General features: G+C 39.2%; 1 protein-coding gene across 19 annotated transcripts in view; it reads right to left on the bottom strand.

Moving 5' to 3' along the window:
• The window catches only part of LOC101429205 (zinc finger protein 596-like), a 134197-nt gene that overhangs the window by 81481 nt on the left and 37988 nt on the right, over positions 1 to 14728 (bottom strand). For 2 of the 19 annotated variants that reach the window (XM_058277330.2, XM_058277342.2), the window contains exons 2-3: positions 12651 to 12767; positions 11916 to 12048 (exon numbers count right to left, since the gene is read on the bottom strand). The exons of the other annotated variants lie outside the window; for them this stretch is intronic. The gene's annotated coding sequence lies outside the window, so the exon portion shown is untranslated. The remainder of the gene's footprint in view (positions 1 to 11915; positions 12049 to 12650; positions 12768 to 14728) is intronic. 19 annotated transcript variants of the gene reach the window in all.

Here is a 14728-nt window from a genome sequence, read left to right as displayed (position 1 = left end):
ACAACAAAGCTTCTAGAACTCATAAAAGAGTTCAGTAAAGTCACAGGTTATAAGATCAATGCGCAAAAGTCAGTAGCATTTCTGTACACCAATAATGAGCAAGATCAGGAGGAAATCAAGAAACAAATACCATTCACAATAGTAAATAAAAAAATCAAATACTTAGGAATAAATTTAACAAAAAAAAAAACTTATACACTGAGAACTATACAAGACTGTTCAAGGAAATCAAAGAAGACCTAAATAAATGGAAGAATATTCCTTGTTCATGGATAGGAATACTGAATATTATTAAGATGTCTATCCTACCAAAACTCATCTACACATTCAATGCAATCCCAATAAAAATCAACACAGCCTTCTTTAAGGAACTAGAAAAACTAACGATGAAATTTATTTGGAAAGGAAAGAGGCCCCGAATAGCGAAAGACATATTGAAAAAGAAAAACGAAATAGGAGGAATCACACTTCCTGACTTCAAAACATACTACAAAGCTACAGTAGTGAAAACAGCATGGTATTGGCATAAGGAGAGACACACAGACCAATGGAATCGAATTGAAAGCTCAGATATAGAGCCTCATGTATATAGCCATATAATATTCGATAAAGCCATCAAACCCTCTCAACTGGGAGAAAATGGCCTATTCAACAAATGGTGCCTGGAAAACTGGATAGCCATATGTAGAAGAATGAAAGAGGATTACCATCTCACACCTTATACAAAGATAACTCAAGATGGATTAAAGACCTAAATATAAGAGCCAAGACCATAAAGATCTTGGAAAGCAGTGTAGGGAAACATCTACAGGACCTTGTAATAGGAAATGGCTTCATGAATATCACACCAAAAGCACGAGCAGCAAAAGAACAAATAGATAAATGGGACTTCCTCAAAATTAAAGCCTTCTGCACCTCAAAGGAGTTTGTCAAGAAAGTAAAAAGGGAACCCACACAATGGGAGAAAATATTTGGCAACCATATATCTGATAAGAGACTTATAACTTGCATATACAAAGAACTCATATATCTCGAAAACAAAAAGATAAACAACCCATTTAAAAAATGGGAAAAAGATTTAAACAGACACTTCTCCAAAGAAGAAATACAAATGGCTAAAAAGCACATGAAAAAATGCTCCAAATCTCTAGCTATCAGGGAAATGCAAATCAAAACTACAATGAGATACCATCTTACTTCCATAAGATTGGCAGCTATGACAAAAACAGAAAAATACAAATGCTGGAGAGGATGTGAAGAAAGGGGAACACTCATCCACTGCTGGTGGGAATGCAGAAGGATCCAACCATTCTGGAGGACAGTTTGGCGGTTTCTCAAAAAACTAACCATAGATTTGCCATATGACCCAGCAATACCACTGCTGGGTATATACCCAGCAGAACTGAAAACAAGGACACAAACTGATATATGTACACCAATGTTCATAGCAGCATTGTTCACTATCGCCAAAATTTGGAATCAATCCAAATGTCCATCAACAGACGAGTGGATCAATAAAATGTGGTATATGCACACAATGGAATACTACTCGGCTGTAAGAACAAATACACTACAAACACACGTGATAACATGGATGAACCTTGAGAATCTTATGTTGAGTGAAGCAACCCAGGCATTGAAGGACAAATACTACATGACCTCAATGATATGAAATAAGCAAACTGCCTCAGAGAGCTAGAGTCTGGAAAAGAGGCTTACAGGAAATCGGGGGGTGGAGGAAGGATGTGAGTTAACGTCTGCAGGGGTGGAATCTGTGATGAGCTGGCGGTAAGTATGAGCACAAAGAAGGGACAAAATGAGGGCAAGGGGTTGCCTTCGGGTGGGGCTTTATGGGTTTGAGGGGGGCTGGGGATGGGAAGAGGGGTAATATTGTCCAAAAATTGGGGGGATGGAGGGGCAACATATGAACATGGGAGAGTGTCAGGTGTTCTTTGAGAACAAAATGTTGAGAAAATCGTATCAAAGTATAAGTAGGAGGGTTACCTGTTTAGGATGCTCAGGGGGTATGGTCTGATGTGGGACGGACTTCGGGGGAATAGCTGAAGGCTCATTTTGCCAAGGTGGGTTGTACCATTGGAAAGAGACCCAAGAAGTGAGAGTTGGGGTGGACTCACATCCTGGGGAGGACTAATGCCATCAAATAGAGAGAACTGTATCTCTCGTGAGAAAGGATGTCTCCCAGGGCATTAGGGCAGTTGAGAAAGTCAGGTCCTGAATACTGCTGCAAGTATTTCTGGACATGGCTTCTTGGGAAATGGAGATTGGCTGGCGTTGTGGGCCCCAAGGGGAGGGGAAAATGGATGTGGAATGGATGGAACCAAGGTAAATATGGGGGCATGAGAGGAGTTCTGTGAGAGTACATGAGGATGAATATAAAACATGTAATATTACACCAAAAACATATAGGGGACGACAGACTAATAATGTAAACCATAAGGCAAAACATAGGATAACTAAAAAATTTAGAAAACTGTACAATCTAAGTATGGACCACATAGTAAGCACAGATGTCACCTTGTTTGAAAGCTATTGTCTCAGAATCTGTACATCAGTTTCAGGAAATATGATATGAATAAGCTAAAAGATTATCGCTGTGGAAGGGAAAAGGTTTTATGGTAGATCTGGGCAAGTACTGTATATTGTATATATGAATTTCGGTGATCTAAGACTCTTGTGAAGCTGACATTATGTTGGGATTCACTTTACAGGAAGTTTTGGATCACAGAGTGGTTCAACAATGGCAGTGGAGGAATACTGATATAGGATGTTATTGACAGGATATATATGGCTGACAGGGAGTTATACAGGGCATATGCCCAGGGTATATAGTAATGTCTAGATATACTCATAGTGGAAACAATTAAAAACAACAGCTGGGGGGGTACTGGGCCCCTGGCCAGGGGGTCACTGTCGTGGACCCTGGGGGAGCAGCGGCAGTCCCCCAGGTGCAACGGCAAGAACCAGGAAGGAAGGAGGGCCAACAGTGGGCTCCTGATACTAATGGCTATGCTTTTGAGCCTACACACCTGCAATAAGAACAAGGCCTAGAGTAGCACTGTGCCTGGGAGTTTCCTCCTGACAGCCTTCATGTTACTCAAATGTGGCCACTCTCAAAGCCAAACTCAGCATGTAGATGCAGTGCATTCCCCCCAGCGTGGGACATGACACCCGGGGATGAGCCTCCCTGGCACCGAGGGATCACTACCACATACCAGCTGAAGATGCAACTAGAAAATGACCTTGAATTAAAGGTTCAATACGGATCAGCAGAACATCCCTGTCTACATATAATAACATGACTTCAAAATGCTGTTTGACCTAATGTAAGGGGGAAAAGGAAAGGAGAAATGAGATTATAAGGCTATGAGTCTCTAAAAAAGAGTCTGGAGGTTGTCAGAAGGAATGCCCTTATGCACAACTGAGCAGAGTCTAAGAGACAGATAAAGTAGATACAACCCCAGGTATTGGTTCTTTTGAGGGATAAAGAGACCCACGGGTTCTATGGTCATGGCAGGTGGGGTTCACTGGCATGGCAGATGGCCCTTCTTTGGAGCTGGTGTTTCTACATGATGGAATTGGACTCAGAGGGGATCTCTTCTCACAAGACTTGCATGCTACTTTATTGGAATTGTAGTTGGTGCTGGGGTTTAAGATATATTTAGGGGATTTGAATCTCTGGACTGATAATAAGACACCCAGGCCCAGAGCCTCAACAGACTTCAGCTCCTACACTTTGATTTATTGGACTTACCCCACTCAGCTAACATGGAGTTGAAGAAGGTCAACCACCACACCATGGAGCCTAGAGTGTCTACAACTGAAAGCAGGAGGAGTGCATTCAGTATCCATGTGGAATCTAAGCCCCCACTTGACATACATGTGCAATGGACACAACCAATCCAATGTCCACAGAGAAAATGTGGAATGGGTGTGGGAACGGTAGCCATGGTGGCTGCTGGGTTTGGGGAATGGGAGGAAGAGATGAGATGTGGAGGCATTTTCGGGACGTGGAGTTGTCCTGGGTGGTGCTTCACGGACAATTACGGGACATTGTAGATCCCCCCAGGGCCCACTGGATGGAACGTGGGAGAGTGTGGGCTATGATGTGGACCTTTGACTACGGGGTGCAGTGAAATTCAGACATGTACTTACCGGGTGCAATGGATGTGTCACGATGATGGGAGAGAGTGTTGCTGTGGGGGGAGTGGGGGGTGGGGGCGGTGGGATTGATTGGGACCTCATATATTTTTAATGTAATTTTTAAAAATAAAAAAATAATTTTAATAAAAAAAAAAAAAAACTAATTCATATTATTTGGTGTGTTACCAATTACATAGGAAGCATTAATTGAGATTAGTAATCAAAGAAAATATGGCATTGGTATGGAGAAAGTGGCCATGGTGGCTGTGGGAGGAAGAGATGTGACGTGGGAGCATTTTCGGGACTTGGAGTTGTCCTGGGTGGTGCTGCAGGGACAGTTACCAGACATTGTATGTCCTTCCACGGCCCACTGGGTGGACTGTGGGAGAGTGTGGGCTATGATGTGGACCATTGACCATGAGATGAGATGCAGCAGTGCTCAGAGATGTATTCACCAAATGTAATGAATGTCTCATGATGATGGAGGAGGTTGTTAATGGGGGAGGAGTGCAGTGAGAGGGGTAAGATATATGGGGACCTTATATTTTTTTAATGTAATATTTAAAAATAAAGACAAAATAAAAAGGAATTTGTAACTTTCTGTTGGTGAAATTAAAGGATGAAATATTATTAGTGTAAACACTTCAGAAATTATATAAAGTTCTTAGAGACTTTTCAATAGCCTCACTTTCCATGAGTTGCCCAAGTAATAATATGTTTGATATTGTACAACAATAGTATTATTGGTCATGAATTCAGTTGTAAGAATAATGTTTCATGTACTCTCACCTGATTGCTCATTTTTGTAAAACACCAATCAGTTAACTATGGTCATTTTATGTTTTCTGTCATCTACAGGTAGATTGTATTCTGATGCTTCATGAAAACACTTGCTATCAGCTACAGGCCAGAGTGCTTCATCTTCAACAAAAAAAGACTGTCTGAGAGAACTATGGAAAGAACTATGGCAAGTCTCTTAGGCATGAGCTTTTAATGACATTCCTTAAACATCTTTGAAAGAATGCAACTGTACTGAGTCAAGATCTCCAGAATTCTAATGAAGAAACTGATAGGTTCATGATATTGCAAACAGAATATCTAATGAAACAAGGATTAATTACCTAGGGCTAAATGAACTGACAAAGAATGATTATAGTTTTCTTGGGATTACTGCTAATATTTTACTGGTCTATATTCTTGATAAAAGGAATCCTTAATTGAATTTAGCAATCTATAATTCATAAAACATTCACTTTATATCCTTGCCTGACCCATCCAGAATTTGAAAACTCTTACTGAATATGCTTATACTTACAGTACTATAATTATTTGCATGTGCTCAATCAGGATCTGTCCTCCTTGTTAACAGAAAATAATTGGAGTCAATGGTTATACAAGCAAGTCTTAGGAATGTTAAATCAAGAACACAGAGGAAATTCCAAATCTATTGTGTACTAGAGCCCTCACCTTGCTTGCAGTTAACTGTGCTCATCCAAACTGTGTTAAAGTAATAGAAGAAGCTACGAAATTAAAGCCTCAGCCAACTTAACTCTGTGCAGTACTAATTTTTTTCATCCAGAAAACTGATTTCTAATGAGATCCTGCTCTTTCACCTAAAATGCTGCAATGTTCTTAACCCCATTTTTCTGCAACCTTTATCCAAAGAGAGGATACCTCATGACTGTAAACTGTTAACTTCAAAATTAATGTCTCCATACAAGCTTTTATTATCAACCCAGATGGCATTCTATTTCTAAATGCTTCTTGTGCTAGAAATTTCAAAGTTACATTCCAAAAAGTCTATGTGGTTACCACGTACTGATGGAATTAGGTAGCCTTCTACAATTTTCTTCTGCCAAAAAGGGTGAACTCTGTACTCTTATAGAAGCCTGCTTTCTATCTGCAGGAAATTCTGTTAACATCTGTATTAACAGATATGCTTTTACTTCAGTTCCTGATTTCAGCATGTTATGGAATCAAAAACGGTTCCTCACTTTCTCTGGTATGCTTGTTAAAAATTTTGGAGTGGGGAGTTGGTGTAGCTCAGGGGAGGAATGCCTGCTTCCCATGTATCAGATGCTGGGTTCGACCCCCAAGACCTCCTAAAAAATTGTGGACAAGTTAATTATGTCCTTTCTGCCATGTTACACCCATCTGTGGTTGCCATAATTAAGATAGAGGCCCGCACAGAAAGGACTGATCCTGAGTATTTTTAAAAATGCTCTTGCATATTTTCATGTCATAATAGTGACAATTAAAACAGCTGTAATTATAAACTTAAGATAAATTTGTCTAAATACCCTGAAGAGTCAGCCCTCGACACAAGGGATTGGAATAAATAAATACAGTGAAGAATCTGGCCTTCCCTGGCCCAGAATTTGAAATTTTACCCTCATATTTATTCGTAGCATTTCCTTTGGAAACACTCTTCCCATATGAAATTATTATTAGTAGACTTGTCCCTGTGAATAAAATTGAGAACTTATCACTTACTGTCACACCATAATATGACCCAATTTATAAATCCTTAGTGTATGGCAAACATTATCTTCAAAAGGTAAAGGAGCTCGGGAGACATGGCGGGCGTTAAAGCTCTTGTGGCATTATCCTTCAGTGGGGCTATTGGGCTGACTTTTCTTATGCTGGGATGTGCCTTAGAGGATTATGGCATTTACTGGCCCATGTTTGTCCTGATCTTTCACGCCATCTCCCCCATTCCCCACTTCATTGCCAAAAGGGCCACATATGACTCTGACGGGACAAGTAGTGCCTGTCGGGAACTGGCATATTTCTTCACTACTGGAATTGTTGTTTCTGCCTTTGGATTTCCTGTTATTCTTGCTCGCATGGCTGTGATCCAGTGGGGGGCCTGTGGCCTGGTGCTGGCTGGCAATGCAGTGATTTTCCTTACGATTCAAGGTTTTTTCCTTGTGTTTGGAAGAGGAGACGATTTTAGCTGGGAGCAGTGGTAGCATTTTGTTCTGAAAAAATGCATTGATTGTCTTAGAATTCATAGTAACTGTACATATGTGCAATGTGACATTTTACTGTGGAATTTAATATGCTGTTTTTTATACCTTTATATCATGTTCACTTTAAGGAGGATGAAATATGTAAAAGATTAGTTTTATTTCCAGCAAATAGTCGTTACCATTTACTCAAGTTGAATAATATTACTTGTTTGGCTGTTCATGTAGTCATGCTCCTTGTGAATAGCTGTTACTCCGATAACGCTTTAAGGCCTTTTGCCTGGGGATGTTCCTGAGTATGCAGATAACATGGGACTAGGTCTCGATCTGCTTAGGACTTGCAAGATTTGTTTATGGCCCAGAAAGACCAATGTGCTCCCTCTGTGTCTTATGGACTTTTGCTTCTCAAAGTGTGGTTCATGGATCAAGAGCACCATCATCTCTGAGATGCTTTTTAAAAGTGTGCAATCTGAAGCCCTACCCCAGACCCACTGCATTTTGATGAGCTCACAAGTGAACTGTATGCACATCAAAATTTGAGAACCTCCTTCATAGATGGATAAATATTACACCTAGCCTCCTTGTCTTCCCCTTGGTTGAGCCACTTAATCTCCTAGGGCATCAGCTGCTCATTTGTAAAACTTGTCTCGCCTGCCCTCATTGTGGCCTAGTCTAGACACTCTTTGGTATTTGCCAAACGTTCAAATTTTAATATATAAGGCTGTACCTCACATTTGTGCAAAGGGTTCTGGGTAGGGAACAATTGTGACCTCTCCTCTGAAAGGAGTAGCTGATTCACAGTGCAGGGGGACAGAGCAGCTGGAAAGCTCCAGTGGGAAGCAATGGAGGGGTGGGGCTGGAACCAGTCCCTGCTACTAGCAGCGTGGGGAAGAGTAGAGATATACTTTTTTATTTCCCTTTATAATCTGGCACTTCTCCCAGCTCCTTTCCTACCTCACCACACCCATTCCCCAGCAGTTCTGATTTGTCCTTACTTTGTAATGGCTCTCACTTCTTCCTATAGACACATGGAGCCAAGTAAGCAAGCAGAGGATAGACTGCTTAATTTTATTTACATGTTGATGGACTCATTGTTTTTCATGCCCTGTAGGACCTTTTATTTTTTTTAATAACCTCATGCCACCTTTAAAAGAATCACTGAGAATGTATTTCATGTTGGACCCTGTAATTAGTTTTTCTGACATGACTGACTTTCTATCTGAGACCTATTGAGAAATGGAAATAAGGGAAATAGAAACTTGATCAGACTATAACCAATGATTTTTTAAAACAATATATAATACATACATTTAAATCACTTAAACTTTGAGGTTTAAATCTGAGTAATTGACATATCCCTTCATATTCTGTTATGAGGCTGGGATCAGGGAAAGATAAATGAAAAGGATAGTGGGCAAAGTTTTTTGTTTTTTTTTTTTTTTTAGCCTAGTGCATGACTTTGTTTTTAGCAAAACAATTGTTATGTTTAACAATTGTATATAAACAATTGTTATTTCCAATATTTATTAGAAAAATTATATACTTTATAAAATCATTTTTAATAACACTTGTACTTATTATAATAAATTTCACTTTTGACACTAGAAGAAAAGTTTAATTTTAAAGTCTTTATTTTGATGTAGCCTTGCAGAAAAACTAAGAAAATGAGAATTTCTTTGTGCTCTGAAATGGACAATTTTGATCAATAATCTGTCCTGCAATGGATTAATAGCAATAAATTTTAAGATCCAATTTTGGGCATCTAGATTGACTTGTAATAACTTTTTCTTGCCCTGAGATTGCAATGGTGAATAATTTACATTGCCTAAGCAAAACGTGCCTTGTTGCTTGTACACATTTCAAATAACCAAGGTAGCCTTAACAGGAAGCCTTAAAGCATTACCTCTTCACTATATTTCCAGAATTTTATAAAGCACTTGCATATAGAATTCCCTAATAATGGAATGGTTTATTGAAGTGATAGATTTTTGGATTTGCTATGTGTCTGAAAAGGGAGACATATATTGTGCACAGCCAAAGTATCATTTAAGTAATAAATGCCAATCAGAGGCATTGCTGTATGTAAATATACAATGCAAAAGTTCCATCTTGGTGACACAAATATGGGGCATTTTTTCCTTAAAAAATCATTTATTCTGCATATCTTAGAATATATTTTGGAGATTCAAAGTGTATTGATTACTATCTTTAACTGAAAATATTCTTGAAGAATTACATACAAGTAGATAATCTCCACCTTTTGAAGGGGTTTTCTATCGTGTTCCAAACAACTGACTTACAGGCAGATTTTGAAATGCTTTTCCCGCAGAAACAATATTATAAATTGGTGATTGAGTTCCAGGCTAAGCTTCCAGAGGTAGGGTAAACACTAAAAGAGCTGACCTGTAACACTCTATGCACCTGCCTGAGTCTTGAAAACAAGGTGGTGTGAACAGTTTGGAGGAAAGAGAAAGCAAGTTTCAACCTCAGTTCCTTAGAACAAGGTCATTGTTATCTTCTCCCTTCAATTTTTGTACATCCTTCACCTCCTAATGCCCTAATTTCCATGCCCTTAGTGGCTGTGTACACTCCTGTGAGTTTTGCTATGCTTCTCCGACCTGAGACCTCCCTCCTAGCCTGCCCAGCTTCCTAAGGTTCTTTTATTCCCAAATTACCCACCTTCCTGCTCACACCAGTCAATTTTCCTTCTCTACTACATCTGATGTCATGTGGCATTAAGAAAGCAGTCTAAATCACACTTCCTCATAGGAAAGAATAAATGCCCTGTGATTACTGCTCACATCTGAAACCTGTTGATCTACCTGCATTGTGCAGTACTGTGGAGAGCTGCAGCTGCTTTTTTTTTTTTTTTTAAATAAGCACAGGCCTCATAGCCCAAGTAGCTCACTCGTTCACAGAAAGATGGCAGTATTTCAAAGTAAAGTAAAAAAACATTCCAGCAGTTATAGAAGGATATTACTATTTTGGGACAGGGGCCCATTGCATCCCTTCCTCAGGGTGAGTTCTTAGAGAGGTCTTATTTTTCAGTTTCTTTTCTTCCACTTAAGAACCTGCAGATTCTTACAGTTCTCAGAATATCTTAACTCTGAGGTCTCTCCTTGATGAAGACTTTGCTAGAGGCTGAATTCTTACATTATATTAATCATTTTCATTATCTTCTCAGGGGGAATGCACAGGAGATGTCACAAAAATGTGCCTTTTCCAAAATTGCACAGTTCAGGTATTGTGCCATAATGTAACCAAAATATTGATGAGAATGCTAATATTTTCTGAGCACTCTAATTAGTTCACAACTGGGAAATATTTCTGTAGATGAATATAAGTTGTATATTTTAATTTTAACTTTTCCATTTTGCCTCCTGTAAGACATTATTTACAAAACTTCCAGTGTTTATAGCTCATGAGAGAATCTGCTTTCAAATAGCAAGGTTATTGGAGTAGAGCAGTGATTTGTGTAACCCCTAGCATGATGTGAAAAATCCTCAAGATTGCTCTAGAATGCATTATGTATGTGTGGTGAGGATGATTACTTTTCTAATAAAACTTGTCATTTGCACTTTAAAAAAAAAAAAAAAAAAAGGTAAAGGACACCTTTCCTGTCCCACATGACAGGCACTTCATTAATCATAATCTGACAGCAGGATAGGATAACGGGTCTACTGGATATGACACAGGTAGAGACAGCCCTAAAGCCTCGGTAAAATGAGAACCCTGCCAAGTACTCCTAACTTCTGACATTGCAATTTAATTACAGGTATTGATCCATGGGTCTGTATCACTCAACTAAAAAAGTTCTATCACACTCCTGGGCTTAACCATAACTCTGGAGTGTTAAAAATCAAACTAGCCAAGAAGTGACGTAGACCATGTCACACAGTAGACTGTATATTTCCATGGTGATGAATCACGTCATCATATAGAGAAGTTCTCACGTACAATTTACTTTAATAACACTTAAAATGAATAAAATCTTTGTATTTCCCTATGTTCTGTCCTTGCACTGGCCTGGGAACAAAATGCCACTGTCTGTTTCACCCAGGACATTTCAAAGAGAAGGACAACCACCACACCATGGAGCCTAGAGTGATTACAACTGAAAATGGGAGGATTGCATCCAGCATCCATGTGGAATCTGAGCCTCCTCTTGACATAGAGGTGCAATGGACACAACCAATCCAATGTCCACATAGAAGAGGTGGCATTGGATTGGGAAAAGTGGACATGGTGGACGATGGGTATGGGGAAAGGCAGGAAGAGATGAGAGGTGGAGGCGTCTTTGGGACATGGAGCTGCCCTGGATGGTGCTTCAGAGGTAATCACCGGACACTGTAAATACTCACAGGGCCCACTGGATGGAATGGAGGAGAGTATGGGCCATGATGTGAACCATTGTCTATGAGGTGCAGAGGTGCCCAAAGATGTACTTACCAAATCCAATGGATGTGTCATGATGATGGGAACGAGTGTTGTTGGGGGGGGGGGGGGAGAGGGGGGGCGGGGGGGTGGGGTTGAATTGGACCTCACATATATATTTTTAATGTAATATTATTACAAAGTCAATAAAAAAAAAAAAAAAAAAGAGAGGTAACCTCATGCACCTTTGGATTTGTCACCATAGTTCCTCATCTATGCCCACTGCAGCAACAATCCACTGTTCTGCCTATAACAAATTTGTTTCTTGTCACAAATACTTCAGTTTCTTTGGCTCAAACTATACCATTTGTTTCATATCAAATATGAATAATAAAGCCAAGGTTGTCATACCTCTGATTTAAGCTTTCCTGAACCTGTAACATTGTAACCAAGAATTAGAATTATCAAGTAGTGGGTATGGCTCGCAGATTGTGCAGCTGCTCCACAAGTAAATACAAGGTCCAGGTTCAACTACTGGTATCTTCTAAAAAAAAATTAAGAAAAGTTTATGAATACTGGGTTGTTATATTTATGATATTTTCTCATATTTCTAAAGTATATTATAAAAAAGTCAAAAGTTAATAAACTTAAAGAAACTGGCTAGATCAACCTCATCCTTCTTTATAGTTATTTCAAACTAGGCTCAACCTTGTTCAGAACTTACAGTTCTGATGGTTGTTCTACTCTGATCTTACCTTTGTTTATGATTATTTCAATGTGAGGATTAGACTTGTGTATATTGTATTGTAATGGTAACCACTCCACCCTCCCCTGTTTGAATCCATAAGAACCCTAATCTCCTCATACTCAGGGAGGCAGATTTTTGGGCCTTTGGACCCATGACTTCATTGCTAGACTAGCAAATAAACTCCTTCTCTTTTGAAATCACAATATCTCAATAATCAGTTTTGAAGTGCATCAGGAGAAAAGAACCTGCATTTGCTAAGTTTCAACCAAGGTGTAGACACAACTAGTCAAAGAATTATACATATAATATAATAAATAAATAAATAAAAGAATTATACAGTTATCATAGAAGAGCTTGGAAACTTTTCTGTAATAGTGCACATGCCTCCATGAACTTACCTTAAAAATGCATGTCCACTTTAAGGTTTAAGACACTGGATCAGCAAGATATTCCCAACACAGGTAAATCTTGGCTAGCTTTTCATTTGTATTCTCAATACCACAGACACTAGGATACTAAGGACAAATGATAATATTTTTAGCAATAAATCTGTAAAGAATTCACCTTATCTGTAGTTACACTGTTCTATGGGCAATACTATCATTGTGGAAATTATATAAACTAGTTTTCTGGGCAGTAAATTGCCTTATTAGGTGGTAAATGCCTGGGCGATGTGCACTTCATCTCTTCACAGCCCATTAGTTTATTAATCAGTTTAAAGCTTCTCACTGGACTACTTCCCTTACAATTTTTTCCTATCTCTTGTAAGTGCTCCTTTCCCCAGAACCTGAAACATAACAATCTGCCAAAACTTGTCAGTTTCTCTCCTCTTTCTTTAGGAGGAATCTTGATCTGATCTGTTTGTATTTCTGCAGAATATATTCTGGAGCATCTACAGTGTGTTTAAATTCTCTTCTTCACTTAGTGCCCCATTTTCCTTACATTTTTTTCAGTTCTGGGTCCCTGCAGTCTTACAACAGTTCAGTTTAATCCTCCCCACTTTTTTCTTTTTTTCTCTCTGTGAGGCTTTCTGCCTCAAGTTTCTTCCCTGGTAGGTTATCCTGCCTCTGGAGTCTTATGGAGTCATTCAGTGCTCATAGCATGTATCATCCACATCCTAGGTAAGCTTTTAGCATGGACCTTATACATTCTAGATAAGCTTTTAGCACATTTGGTTTGCATTTTCCCTGAATATTTAAAGTTTATAGAGTTTGCATTGCTAAACTGTTTCCTGGGACTGGAGTCGTTGCCATGGTCACCAAGGGCAGGACTGCAGCCTCTTACCATTCCACACCCACAAGTCACAAACAGCTTAGGTTATCTACAAAGAGATGAAGAGCCTCCCACCCACAACCCACATCAGCTGCCTCGGGAGAACTCCCAAGCTCTGCACAAGACCTATTGAGAGGGAACAGAAGAGGACTGGCAGGTCCTGGATAGAAGTTTCCTACCTGCTATTTTTCTTCCTCCAATACAGCATTTGTGGAGACCTTCTTGAGTCTCCAGCATCCTCCATAGTTCTGAAATCTCCCCTTATACTATTCACAGTGGGAGCCAAGCCTGGGCTCCCCCTACTTAATTGAAACAAAGCCTGTAACACGTGGCTGCCTGCGTCACCTATGCATAAGTTAAAGATTAACCACCCTTTTCCCAGAGGGAAAAGAACATACAGATGGCATCATAAACTATAATCTTTTTCCAGGCGAAACTCCCTTCCTACCGTAACATCACCAGACCCCATTTGTGTGCTTCATGTGATCGTAGCTGAGATACTATATTGCCCCTCATTTTTTCCTACCTCTTCTGCAAAGCGCCACCACCATTCTTCAGACCACCTTCTCCGGACACTCTCTCCTGTCAGTAAGTTCAAATAAAGCTCATTTTTTCTAATTCACTGTGTGGTGCAGTTCTTTGGTCTCCTGGCAGTATGTCAGGTGCCCTTCAAGAGCTGGGTTGGAACATTCGCTTATTAACTGGGGAGGTTTTTTCCAGGGATGTCTTCTGTCACTCTGTTGATGACGTCATCCACCTAACTTTTTTTTTAACACTTTATTTCAACTTCAAAAACTAAAATAACAGACAAATGCAGCTTAACAAATTATTGAGCATTATTCTAAAAATTTCTGTCCCGGCACATTGATCTTCTTTTATCCTAAAAACTAACTCAATTGTTTCTAAACTATTATTCTATAAAGATAAATAAATTAACACACATTGCTTAAATAACATGACCAATGTCTCCTTGTTAATGAAGAAAATGAAGAAAAATGCTTAATTATTTTTATATCTCATCTCTAAACCCCATCTAATTTTTTTTTTACCTTCAGTCTTGCTTTTAGTACCATATTTGCTGTTGCTACAAAAATATTTCAATATCACCTGTAACTAGAGTCTAGAAGTTACATTAGTTATACTTTCCCCATATATCACCATTTGCTTAACACCTGGTAGTAGAAGAACATTCTTCTATTCATAT

This window comes from Dasypus novemcinctus, chromosome 16 (assembly GCF_030445035.2).
Source record: "Dasypus novemcinctus isolate mDasNov1 chromosome 16, mDasNov1.1.hap2, whole genome shotgun sequence".
NCBI classification, from domain to species: domain Eukaryota; kingdom Metazoa; phylum Chordata; class Mammalia; order Cingulata; family Dasypodidae; genus Dasypus; species Dasypus novemcinctus.
This window is presented reverse-complemented; position numbering and strand designations above follow the sequence as displayed.